This window comes from Sardina pilchardus, chromosome 2 (genome assembly GCF_963854185.1).
Source record: "Sardina pilchardus chromosome 2, fSarPil1.1, whole genome shotgun sequence".
In the NCBI taxonomy this organism is placed as follows: Eukaryota; Metazoa; Chordata; class Actinopteri; order Clupeiformes; family Clupeidae; genus Sardina; species Sardina pilchardus.
Window position 1 is genome coordinate 9,630,137 of NC_084995.1, and position 13,584 is coordinate 9,643,720.

A 13,584-nucleotide genomic window follows, 5' to 3' on the forward strand; every position below is an offset into this window, starting at 1 on the left:
CAAATTAGCAAGTATTTCCTCCTGATGGCAGAAATGTTTGTTTTCGTTGCTACAGCAACCTGTCAGATCTGTTACTAATGTGACCCAGTCTGACAGAGCCATATCCGATTTGGACACTTGCTAAAGGCAGTGTGAACAGTCAGCCCTAAAAATCGGATATGAGAATAAAATCAGATTTCAATCAGATTCGTCTGCAGTCTGAACGCGACCTAAGTAGCCTACCATTTTGGAAATGTGAGGTTTGTTCGTTTGGTTGGTTGCATACTTTGCATGACTGTCAGTTTGCAACAGTTATTTGGTCGGCTTTGTTGTGTGTCCTTTAGAAAATGTGCAACGTATGTTTTTCTGTGACTTTCTTCAGGTTAGTTTTTGGTCGTCGGAGTCGTTTCAACAACAGTTATGCTGACATTTGTCTCTAAGGCTTAGTTCACACTGGCAGTCGAAATCTGATTTTTTGCTTATCTGGATTGTATCTAGCTTGAATTTTGGGTAGTCTGAACGGCACAAAACCGCATGAGATGCGATTTTTCCAATGCTGATTCGCACCACATACGGAGGTGGTTTCAATATCACTTACTATCGGATATGACTCAATCTGAACAGTCAAACCACTTGAATAGGATTTCACCGTGCCCTTTTCGTCATTTGCACTGCGACAAACAATTGCAACGTAATTCTGAGTGACGGAAGTGATTGATTGATTGATTGATTCAGCGCGTGCGCCAGGGCTACCAGCAAAACAAAAAGCAACGTCAGACTCAAGTCATAATTTTTGTTGAGGGTGACGAGGTATTTGCGCCGCGGCTACGCATAATAAGTTGGAAAATATAAAAAATAAATCCACTTTCATCCATGACGACTTGGTTGTGTACAACTCTACCTAATGAATCCAGGTGTGTGTAATTTATATCGGATCTGAGCATTGCACGCCAAGATCGGATGTGATCGGATGTGATCACTTGCAATATGCAATATTGGCTTAGTTCACACTGGCAGTCGAAATCGGATGTCTTCCATATCCGATCAGAACCTGATCTATGGCTTTGTTCACACTGGCAGTCGAAATCGGATGTCTTGCATATCCGATCAGAACCTGATCTTTCTGACTGACTGTTCTCATTGCATATTGCAAGTGATCACATCCGATCACATCCGATCTTGGCGTGCAATGCTCAGATCCGATATAAATTACACACACCTGGATTAATTAGGTAGAGTTGTACACAACCAAGTCGTAATGGATGAAAGTGGATTTATTTTTTATATTGTCCAACTTATTATGCGTAGCTGCGGCGCAAATACCTCGTCACCCTTAACGTTAAAGTTTTCCATGTTTCACCATGAAATGATTTTGTTTTGTTGGTAGCCCTGGCGCACGCGCTGAATCAATCAATCAATCACTTCCGTCACTCAGAATTACGTTGCAATTGTTTGTCGCAGTGCAAATGACGAAAGGGGCACTTTGAAATCCTATTCAAGTGGTTCGACTGTTCAGATTGAGTCATATCCGATAGTAAATGATATTGAAACCACCTCCGTATGTGGTGCGAATCAGCATTGGAAAAATCGCATTTCATGCGGTTTTGTGCCGTTCAGACTACCCAAAATTCAAGCTAGATACAATCCAGATAAGCAAAAAAGCGGATTTCGACTGCCAGTGTGAACTAAGCCTATCTGACTGACTGTTCTCATTGCATATTGCAAGTTATCACATCCGATCACATCCGATCTTGGCGTGCAATGCTCAGATCCGATATAAATTACACACACCTGGATTCATTAGGTAGAGTTGTACACAACCAAGTCGTCATGGATGAAAGTGGATTTATTTTTGATATTTTCCAACTTATTATGCGTAGCCGCGGCGCAAATACCTCGTCACCCTTAACGTTACAGTTTTCCATGTTTCACCATAAAATAATGACTTGAGTCATTATTTTTTTAGCCGTGGCTATGCATAATAAGTTGGAAAATATAAAAAATAAATCCACTGCATAATAAGTTGGAAAATATAAAAAATAAATCACTTTCATCCATGACCACTTGGTTGTGTACATCTCTACCTAATGAATCCAGGTGTGTGTAATTTATATCGGATCTGAGCATTGCACGCCAAGATCGGATGTGATCGGATGTGATCATTTGCAATATGCAATGAGAACAGTCAGGCAGAAAGATCAGGTTCTGATCGGATATGCAAGACATCCGATTTCGACTGCCAGCATCGACTGCCGATCACATCCGATCTTGGTGTGCAATGCTCAGATCCGATATAAATTACACACACCTGCATTCACCTGTGTAGGTTTTCATAGGTTGTATTGTGATTGGCAATATTACAATGCAATATTCAACATTTCCGTCACGGTGGAGCATGCCCCCAAACCCCCCTAGCATTTGGGAGGGGCAAAAGTATTTTAGGACATGGGGCCCATTTTCTCCAGCAGTATCAAATCAATAAGTACTGTTTTTGTAAAATATGACCACCTATTTTTCAATGTTATAGACAGCAAAGGGGTGTGTGTGTGTGTGTGTGTGTGTGTGTGTGTGTGTGTGGTTGAGAGCCTATTTGGAAAAGAAGTCCAGGGCCTATATTTAGACTCAGACCCATGTTCACGAGTCTCGAAAGTCGAGTCAAGTCTGAAGTCACTCAGTCTTTTCACTAGTGCGCCTGGATTCCCTATCTCTGGTGCGCACCAGAAAACGAAAGTAAAACAGTATTCCCTCTGTAAACAACCACTGACCTTCAAGAGAACTGTTGTTGTCGTTATGTCTTCACTCCCATTAAACCACTAGTGTGGAGGCTACTTCGATAGGCTATAGTCTAAAGGCTACACATATCAATCCTGGTTATAACATCTGAAATTCTGAATCCTGGTAGACAGGTAAGAGACAACCTGGCATCATTGCACTATATCTTTCAGTTTATAACACTGTCCAGTGAAACTCTTCCTGAGCAGTAGCCATCTTCCATTTACCACAACGCCATTATGCCTACAGGCACAGAACACCGTAGGGTAGGCTACTGTACCTGAGTTCTTTCTTTCCCGTTCTTGATCCACATTCACACTGCACACTTTAGTCACCGTATGCTATAGAATCTTTGCATAGGCGCATTCCCAGCCGTTGGGAGCGATCATATTAATTAAATGAACTAGCCTTCACACCTACTCGAGTAAACTAAAGATTTGGAAGATTTGCAGTTTGCGGTTCAATAAATCATAGGCGAAACGTTTTCATCCGAAAGAACTATCTATCTACATTTGCGAATAGACACAATGCATCCGTGTGAATATTCTGCTTTTAGTCGAGCGTTTAGGGACCGTCAATAAAGTGCCAAACCGAAAGTGGACACAAAGATACATTTCAATATAGGGCTGGGGAAAACTTTGCGGGCACAGCCATATTGACAGCCTCACTCCTTAGTTTACTATGGATTACTATGGATTTACTCCCGCCTATTAATGTGTTCCTGTTACTTCGTTTTTGCCTTCTTGGTGGTATGTTGCTGTGTAGTGGGGTGTAACAGCGCAACCCACATATCGCAAGAGGAAAATAATCGCTAATACTATTCACAATATTCCGTAGCCAACAATGGGGGTTGCCATGACACTGAAAACGGTTATCTATTTCCGGCAAAGCTGCGTTGTATCTATTTTAGCGTGACGGTTGACAGTGCTTAACATCTCATAACGCAGAAAGTAAACTTTTCTACTTTATATCGGTCATATGATGTAGTATATCCATGCTGAGGGCAGAATTGACTACATTTCGAAAGACATCTGTTGAAGCATATTCTATTTAGCTACCGAGAACGCACATGTAAACAGAATGAACGGAAGTTGAAAACAGTATCGGAACGATACATATTTCCGGGTTAAGGAATAAGATGAATATTTCTGCTTCTTGTCTTCTGCATCTGAATGAATGGATATTCGGTGCACTACCAACATGGCGGCGATATTCCTAGAATGCCATGCGTGTGCCCGAGCCCTATTGGTATTTAATTTAACGCTTCCAAAATCACCCCACACATCTAGCTCGTCTATTTATAATAGGCCTATTTATAGAGACGTAAACATTAGGGGTGTAAAGATTAACCGATACGATTTGGAAATCATTCGAAATGTTCAAAATGTGAGTGCATCAGAAGGCAAACCCCTGGATCGGTTTAAATACTATGAATCGATTGAGAAATCGGTTTTAAAATTACGAATCGGAAAACTAATGTTACAAATTATGTTACTTTCAAAATCATAAGACCGACCCTGATTTGCTAACACACAAGGGCGTCTAGCCTTCTCCAACAAGGATAGTAGCGTCACTGCTACAGTGCCATAAATATAACGCTAACGCAGATAACGCTGACGTTAACGTGTGTTGCAGTATCCTGAACGAAGTCATATATTCAGTCGTAAGCAGAAGCCTCAAACCTAGCTTCATAGGGTTAGGCTACAACAAACACCTCTTGTCAGCCTCCTGCATTCCCCTTTCCGCGGGTGTCTCCCAAATGCTTCGGTGCCTTACTGTGTGTTCGGGGCACGTCTGAAAGTTGACTGAGGAGGTAGTAGGCTATTGCCTAGTATTGTTGATGTGTTGAACGCACTCCTCACAACGTGTGTTAGTAGCCTCCTTATTTATGAATGGTAATCCAGACAGACACTCTTCCCCAAGAGCTACAGCTACATAACATCACATAGTTTTAAACTATTGTGATTGGTTCAGCAGCTAAGTATAGAGTGATAGCCTATGAATGTATATATTAATTGGCCGAGTGATTTAATTTAAAGGCATTTGGCCACGTTCTTATTATCAAAATGTTTGTTCAGTCTTTCAATCCAGTCAGTCAAGTCTTTTGGAAAAAGCAGGCTATAACTAATGACATGCGCAATTTAACTTTTCTCATGCCAGTAGGCAAAGTAGGCAAAAAATCTGCAGTATGGAAAATAAAATGAGATTAAGAACTATATTGCATTTTGGGGCCTATTACTGCATCTTATCGAATCGTATCGCATCGTATCGAATCGTATCGAATCGCACTGAATCATTCTGTATTAAACTGCATCGTCTGTGAATTGTATCGTAGCTTTATGAATCGATACTAATCGAATCATCTTAAAAGGGAGAGATTCACACCCCTAGTAAACATCCTGCATAGCCTACTGACAGCTATTTTATTTTTTATGTAGGCTATATGTGTATATTTTGAATTTATTAGCGTATTACATCTTGATGAATTGAATGTAATGTTATTTGATTGGGTATAAATTGTACTATATAGCCTATATTTGCCTTACTTGCACCCTTTTTCTTGAACAAAACAAAACAAAACTAGAAAAGCACCCACCAGAAGCGTACGCGGCGCGCCGAGCCACGGAAAAAAATAGAATTCCATTGTTTTCAATGGAGCATCGCCCACTGGAAACGTCTGCCGCGCAGCAGCCGCACAGAGATAGAAAACTATTCTAAAATCCTGTGCGGCAAGCCCAGACCGCCGAACACCGCTGAACGCCGCTTCTGGTGGGCGCCGGGCTTGAGAGCGCAGACCTCCGCCAAGCGCCTTAGTTCCCCCACATTTGGGGTTTGCACCAAAAATAATAAACACTTTCATGCAATCACCTTGAAAAAAAACTTTTGACACACAGGAAACACTTCAACAGGATGTGTAGTTCAGGGAGAGTCAGATTGTATGCTTAGACCATTGGATTCACAGGTGTTCTGATTAGCCCGGGAGCTACTCTGGGAGCTTAACGAGCGCAGCTGGCCTAGGACATTGTGACATCCAGCCTCCATTCAAGTGCATGGGGGAAAAATAACAGCCTTATAGCGCAATGTTGATAATTAAACCTTTAATTACATTGCATGTTAAATGCAATGTACTGTTATCACTGTTCTTCTTAAGATTATTCTTCTTCCGACCAAAATCAACGATTAAATGCTCTAGAACCACTGAACCGTTTGACGTCATTCAAGCACTCCTACAAAGCTCTTGAAACGGAGATTTGTTCTATGTATATTTCACATTTGTGAACTTTACACTTTTTGAGATATTTACGATAAAAGAGTTTAAAATTCCCATAGAGTTTACATTGGCCACGTTTACATGATGTTTTTAATTCTGAATTAGTTTATTCAGAAATAAATAGATCGGAATTAAAATATTCTCCTTCGAGTTTACATGGAAATAATAATTCCGAATTGGCGTTTACATGGAACATACGTTAATTACGCTTTATTGTATTCTGCTGAACGTCTGGGGGTCGGGAAGGGTTCCGATTGGACAGGCGGCGCATGAACGTAGCCTAATAAGGTCTACCGGAAGAAAACAAACTTTAGCTGGCTAGCAACGTTTTTGTCATCTCGGGTTAACGTTACAGCATGGACAATAACATAATGAAAACGGGTTTCACAGTAACTCTGATAATAGGCCTACTATTTAGCCAGCAGCTCGAGAATATTGTCAAGCTTCACGTTTGCTAGCTGAGGAGGAGAAGACTGTCGGAGAAGGGGGGAAGAAGACGGAGCCGAATTAACCATGAAACGAGCATGCGCTTCTTCTTCCTCCTTGTACGAGCATGCGCCAAACAAACGGAATAAACTTTTAATCGGAATAAAGGTTTACATGATCAAGGAGGGGGGTTAATTCCGCTTTAACATCGGAATAAACCAACCACTTAAATCGGAATTAAGTTTAATTCTGAATAATCATTTTCAAGCGGAATAAGCGTTTACATGGTCTCTTTTAAAGCGGAATTAACTTTTATTCCGATTTAACTTGGTTTTATTCGGAATTAAAGCTCTCATGTAAACGCAGCAAGTGAGACCCTTTGGCGGCAAAGATTAATTGTTACGTCAGTGCTCAGCTGTCAGTAATCAAGGATCTTTGATCCAAAGTCATGCCACCGCTGCCTGCGCTAAACCAGGCTAAACCTGAATGTTTTGTCTACTCATTAAGCTGCAACAGCTATGAAAACATTCTACCATGCCATAAACCAGGACGGTATCGTCTTATCTCCTGTTAGGCTACTCCTTACTTGATTTGTTTATATATCGTTACAGTAACCGGTTTGCTCTCTGTAACGTTATCAACAGCTAAAGACAATCTAACCTAACGTCAACGTAAATTTAACACTGTGTTTAGCTAACGACAACCAAACTTGCTCCAGGCTAGGTTTAACGTCGGGTAGGCTGCAAGGCCAACAGGGCTTACACAAGGGCTTTTATCTCGACAGAGCAGCCTACTACACGACACCGATCTTCAACCAGCGTTTTAAGTCCAACCTGATAGACATTTTGGTTCAAGCCTTTTTCTCACAGTCGTTTCTAGCACAAACTGCATTGCTATAATTTTCACGTTTGTTTGTTAGCAAGCTAGTTGTTTGCTATGGACTTGCCAGCCAGGCAATCATTTAATAATAATAATAATAATAATAAATTTTATTTGTATTGCACTTTACACCAAATCAATGACCTCAAAGTGCTACAATGCACACACACACCCAAAAAACAGGATAAAATTAACAGAAGAATTAAAACAAGCAGATAAAATTTAGCTAAAACCAGCATATAAAAAAAAACAAGCTAAAAACGATCATATAAAATTAAACTAAAAGCCAGCATATAAAAGCAGATGAGAGTATTTTAGTTAAAAGCTTTTCTAAAAAGATGCGTCTTCAGGCCTTTTTTAAAAGAGTCCACAGTCTGTGGTGCCCTTAGATGGTCAGGGAGGGCATTCCACAGACTGGGTGCAGCAGAGCTGAAAGCTCGGTCACCCATAGTTTTTAGCTTTGTTCTTATTTGTTGGATGAGGTTTGACTGTCCAGACCGGAGAAGACGTGAGGAGGAGTGGGGGGGGATGAGTTCTTTGAGGTAAAGGGGGGCAGAGCCATGGAGACACTGGTGTGACAGAAGGGAAATTTTGTATTCAATCCTGAGCTGAACCGGAAGCCAATGGAGGGATTTGAGGATGGGTGTAATGTGCTGGAATTTCCGCACCCTCATCAGGATCCTGGCAGCGCAGTTTTGGATATACTGCAGCTGCTGGATGTTCTTGCTGGGGATCCCGATGAGGAGTGCGTTGCAGTAGTCCAGCCTGGAGGAGATGAAGGCGTGGACAAGTTTCTCGGCGTCGGGGAGAGTGAGTGAAGGGCGGAGTTTGGCAATGTTTCTGAGGTGGAAGAAGGAGGTTTTGCACAGATGTTTGATGTGTGCCTCAAAAGTCAGGTGAGGGTCCATCTTGACACCCAGATTTGTGACTGAGGGAGAGAGGTGGATGTCATGACCGGGGAGGGGGATGCTGGTGATAGTGGATGCCCGGATCTGGTGTGGAGTGCCAACAAGGATAGCTTCTGTTTTAGAACTGTTGAGTTGTAGGAAGTTTGCCGTCATCCACGCCTTTATCTCCTCCAGGCAGGTGGAAACTGTGGATAGGGCTGCAGAGGGTGTTTGGTTAGTTTTTATATAGAGTTGGGTGTCATCAGCATAGCAATGGAAAGACATTCCATGCCGGCTGATGACATCACCAAGGGGGAGCATGTACAGAGTGAAGAGGGTGGGGCCTAGGACTGAACCTTGAGGGACCCCACAGGTGACGGAGTGTGTGGTTGAATTTGCACCTGCCAGGGATACATATTCTGTTCTGTCCGTGAGATATGATGTGAACCAAGCCAGGGTGGAGCCAGAAAGTCCGATGGAGGAGTGGAGGCGTTGTAGAAGGATGTGGTGGTCAACTGTGTCGAATGCTGCAGTGAGGTCAAGGAGGATGAGAAATGATGGAGAGCCAGCATCAGCTGTCAGCAGCAGGTCATTTGTGACCCTGACCAGGGCAGTTTCCGTACTGTGGCCAGGGCGAAAACCAGACTGAAACTTCTCATATAAGTTGTTTGTGGTGAGGTGTTTATGGAGTTGAGCAGAGACCACCTTTTCCAACACTTTCGAAAGGAAAGGGAGATTGGAGATGGGGCGGTAGTTGGCAGGTGGTTCTGGGTCAAGAGTGGGCTTTTTGAGAAGTGGCTTGATGACAGCAGTTTTCAAGGATGTGGGGACATGGCCGGACTGGAGGGACTGATTGATGATATTGGTGATCAAGGGACTTATTGCAGAAGAGTGATCTTTTATGAGAGTAGAGGGAAATGGGTCCAGGGCACAGGTGGAGGGCTTCATCTGTCTCAGGATGTTTTCAGTGTCATGCTGTGTGATGTTGGAGAAGCAGCAGAGGAGCTGAGAGGACTGAAGGCCTGCCGAATCGCCTGGAGATGCAGGGGGGGCAGAGGGAAGGGGGGACATGGAGGTAGAGGGGCCGGAGAGAGTGGAGCGGATGTTGTCTACCTTTGTTTTGAAGAAGGAGATGAAGCTGTTGCACCGCTCCTGCGTATTAACGGAGTGTAGGGGGGTCTGGGGGTTGAGGAGATGATTTATGGTTGAGAAAAGTTTCTTGGAGTTACCAGGGCTATTGTTGATGAGGTTGGAGTAGAACTGTGAGCGTGCATCGCTGAGGGACTTGCTGTAGGCCCTCTGATGTTCCCGGTAAGCTAGCTTGTGGACCGCAAGCCCAGAGTCCTTGAAGCGGCGTTCAAGGACACGGCCAGTTCTTTTGAGCAAGCGTAGCTCACCAGTGTACCATTTAAAGCTTTCGGTATCATTCACCAATTAAAAACCTTGGTTAACAGCTTACTGTACATTCCTATTAGGACAATCACACACCTGGAGACACTTCGAAGAAATAGCCATTAGCCTACATAAAATATCCTACTGTAAGCTAACATTACATTTGCTAGATATCCTACCTGTTGCTGCATCATCGTGGCGTTGTTTGAGATTGTATTCCGTATTCCAATGGTGTCTAAAAGTCTATAGCCTATGGCCTACTTTTAACCTGCATTAGTGTACTGTAGATATGAAGGCTATAAGCTATCCTACCAGTCGTTTCACTGCAGGCAGTTGGCAACTTCATTTCAGTCTTTACAATTCTAATAAATGAAGAGTTATTTTCCATAATAGCCTATATCCACAATTTTGATGCATTTTCATAAATCACTTTTTAAATGTGACTTTTCAGTGTAATTGTAATTGAGTTGTTATTTATCTATTCTTCTGTGTAGTTGTCTTTTTAACTATAGGCCTATGTTTTACAGTCAGCAACCTTTTTGCATTTACATGCAATGGTAATTCCTTCCATGGAATTACATTTTCTAGTTAAAGATAATCTTGCATCCAGATCACTCCCAAAATGTAATGGTGTCTTCCTTGGGTCATTTCAGACCTCTCCTGAATATGTCATGGAAATCCATCCATAAGTTATTGAGTTATCTTGCTAACAAACAGACAGTCAGACAGACAGACAAACAAACAAACAGCCAGACAAACAAACGCCGGTCCCCGATGAAAACATAACCGGAGGTAATAACAAACAAACTGTCATACGCCGGCAGGACTCTCCAGGTATCCACGGTAGTCACTGTAAAGTATGAATTGGTTCTACCTCTGCACTTAATAGGCTACAGGTGATTTCACTAAATAGCTGATAGAGGGTGTGGGACCAGAGGACAAAATAGACACAAGCTGCGTTTCCATTGACCATTAAATTGCGCAAATTAAGAGTTGCGAAAAGAAATGTGCTTAATGGAAACACACAAATTTCGAAAAAAAAAATTCGATAAAAAGTTTTTGCGCTCCGGTGAGGTGGTTTTTAGAGGGTATCGAAATTTGTATATTTCGCAAAACTGCAATGGAAATACTTTTTTCGCATCACACGAGTCACTTGATCCAACAACCGGATGTTAAAAGGAACGAAAACGACGAAGAAGACTGTCGACAGGAAGTGGTACCGGGAGAATGATGTTGAAACATTTTTTTTTTTCATTAAAAGTGGCTCGTGTCATTCTAAAATGTTGAATCCACAGCTCCTCTGTGAACTCGCTGACAACACTTTCCCAAAAACGCAGCATACGCAACCGCTCAATTAGTTTTGTTTACCCATAGCAACAACGTTGCTATGCTTTGCTGGTTAAAGGAATAGTTCGGAATTTTGGACATAGGACCTCATGTCCAACTTAGTTGGCGTGATATAGGTCGGTGAAGACCATTTTCAGTGAATTTCTGCCCTTCCTTGAGTTGCAGCGTTCATCTCGTGCTAACCTGGTGCCGAGATAACGCAAGTCAACGGTAACATCCAGCCTGCCACTATAAACACTCCACAGAACACCCGAAACAAATAAATTATAACGTCAGACTATCGATGCACATGCCTGTGTTGAACAATGTTAGAAATAAAACTAACCTTGCATCGCATTGCAATAGCCTAGCCTGGATGCCAGACCGAAGTTTAGCCCCGCCTCCATTCTTTTTCTGCAGGGAACTTCGGTTTAGTTTAGTTTAGTTTATTGATTTTGTTTGACAGGGACCATGCATAGAATAACTTCTATGCCAGGGTTAGCTAAATAGCTAATTTGCACCTGTAGTCCCTGGGCAGGATGTTCAAGCACAGTAAAAACACAGACAGATGAAAAGACAATAGAATTAACATTACAAGTAAAAGAAAAGCTAAATGAAAAACAAAGGTCAATGATCACAAGCTTGATTGTCTTTGAGCCATGTCTTCAAAGACTTTTTAAAACCCCTAAAACTTGAAGAGTCTCTGATATGGAGTGGGATTGAGTTCCATTTTCTAGTTGCTTGATATGAAAATGCTGATTGGCCAAAAGTGGTCTTTTTGAATGTAGTGTAACAGTCACCTCTCATTGCAGCCCTAGATACCCTAACATTGTCTCTACAGAATGACACACATTGCTTAAGTGGTGGTGGTGCAAGATCATGGGTTAATTTGTACATCAGACACATGTCAGAGAAACAAATAAAACTGTCAAATGTTAACAGGCTATGTTTTTTTATGATAGTACAGTGGTGATACTTTCTTGGTTTCTTATCAAACACTTTCACAGCCTGTTTGTATAGAGAGTACAAGGGTTTCAGAGTGGTCACCCCTGCCTGAGACCAACTTGTAGCACAATAAGACAAATGGCAGAAAATCATTGAATGCATAAACAGTTTAGCAGCATGCAAGGGTAATTGATGTCTTATATGTCTAAAAGTAATCAAACTCACTCTGACATTTCTGGATATCTTCTTAATATGCTTTTTAAAATTTAGATTAGAATCAATAATTATGCCCAGGTATTTGAAATGGTCAACTATTTTAATCACCTCTCCTTTGACCAGTATGTCAGGTTGTTGCTGTGCATTTATCTTTCTAGAGAAATACATAGCAACTGTTTTACTAACATTGAGAGTCAGACAGCTACTAGTTAGCCAATCTGATACTTTATTTAGGACTGCAGTAAGTTTTAGAGCAGCCTGTTCTCTATTTTTAGCATGCGTATAAATTGCTGTGTCGTCTGCATACATTTGAATATTGACGTCTGGGCAAATCAGAGGCAGGTCATTGATATATAAACTAAATAGAATTGGTCCTAAAATTGATCCCTGTGGGACTCCAATGGAACTGTTGGCAAAGGAAGAGCATACATCATTAATTCTGGTGGACTGCTTCCTTGAGTCCAGATAAGACTCCATCCATGTTAGAGCTTTAGTGGAAAAATTAAACTCGTTCAACGAGTTGGGTGTGAGACCATGTTCGCTTAGGTTGATTTTGATTGCAACAGAAACGCTATGGCTATGAATGCATAATTTGTTCATGCAGTTTGGCCTTTCGTTTATCTTAGCTATTGAAACGGAGGTTTTATCACGGATTCGCACAACTATTTCTGAACACTTAGACCAACAAGGATATGTGGGAAAACTTCAGTTTCACTTTCACCCAGTTAAAACAGCATGTTTGGGTGATGTTGTTCCCGTTTGTTTAAAATGTCTGTTTGCTCGTTGGGTTAACGACACACTTCCCCAGCTGTTCATTGCATACAGTTTGAAGGAATTATTTTTAAAAACGAAGGAGGATGTTTTCCATAGCCTACCCTGCTACATATTTCTGTCTTAGATTTCGCAGATACTGACAGCCAATAACTTGTTCTGCTTGGTTTGGTCTATCCAATGAGTGCAGAGCTATCCCCCCCGCACTGTATCGGTTGAATCACGCCCCATAATCGCAGCTGAATGGAGCAGTTTCAGACTCATATTCTGATAAGAATTGAGTATGACGTCGTCAGGCTAGCAATAGCCTACTTTGTTCCCTGTATGTCAGTGGCGGATTGATATTGAGAAACTAGTCCCTCAAAATGTAATAAATCATTGAGTTGCAAGGTTAGTTTTATTTCTAAAATTATTCTATCAACACGGACATGTAGATCGATAGTTTGACGTTTTAATTGACTTGTCTCGGGTGTGCTGTGGAGTGAGTAAGACGGTTTTGGTAAGTTTTGGATGTTACCGTTGAAATGCGTTAGCTCAGAACCAGCGTTAGCAAAGGGGAACACTGCAACTGAAGGAAGGGGTTAAACGCGATAAAAACGGTCTCCGCCGACCTAGGCCTATATCACCTTGGTAAAGTTGGAAATGAGGTCCTATGTCCAAAATTCCGAACTATTCCTTTAACGTGATGAGAACGGTGCTGAAAAAAATCTAGAATCTAGT

At 41.8% G+C, this 13,584-nt stretch overlaps 1 protein-coding gene across 5 annotated transcripts in view; it reads left to right on the plus strand.

The window, feature by feature from the left end:
- The first annotated feature begins 2,587 nt into the window (after positions 1-2,587).
- The window catches only part of LOC134061862 (butyrophilin subfamily 2 member A1-like), a 47,258-nt gene continuing 36,261 nt past the window's right edge, over positions 2,588-13,584 (plus strand). For 3 of the 5 annotated variants that reach the window (XM_062517689.1, XM_062517683.1, XM_062517698.1), the window contains exon 1: positions 2,590-2,885. The gene's annotated coding sequence lies outside the window, so the exon portion shown is untranslated. Of the gene's footprint in view, positions 2,886-13,584 lie in introns of all 5 variants that reach the window. The other 2 variants (XM_062517673.1, XM_062517704.1) reach the window with 2 other exon arrangements.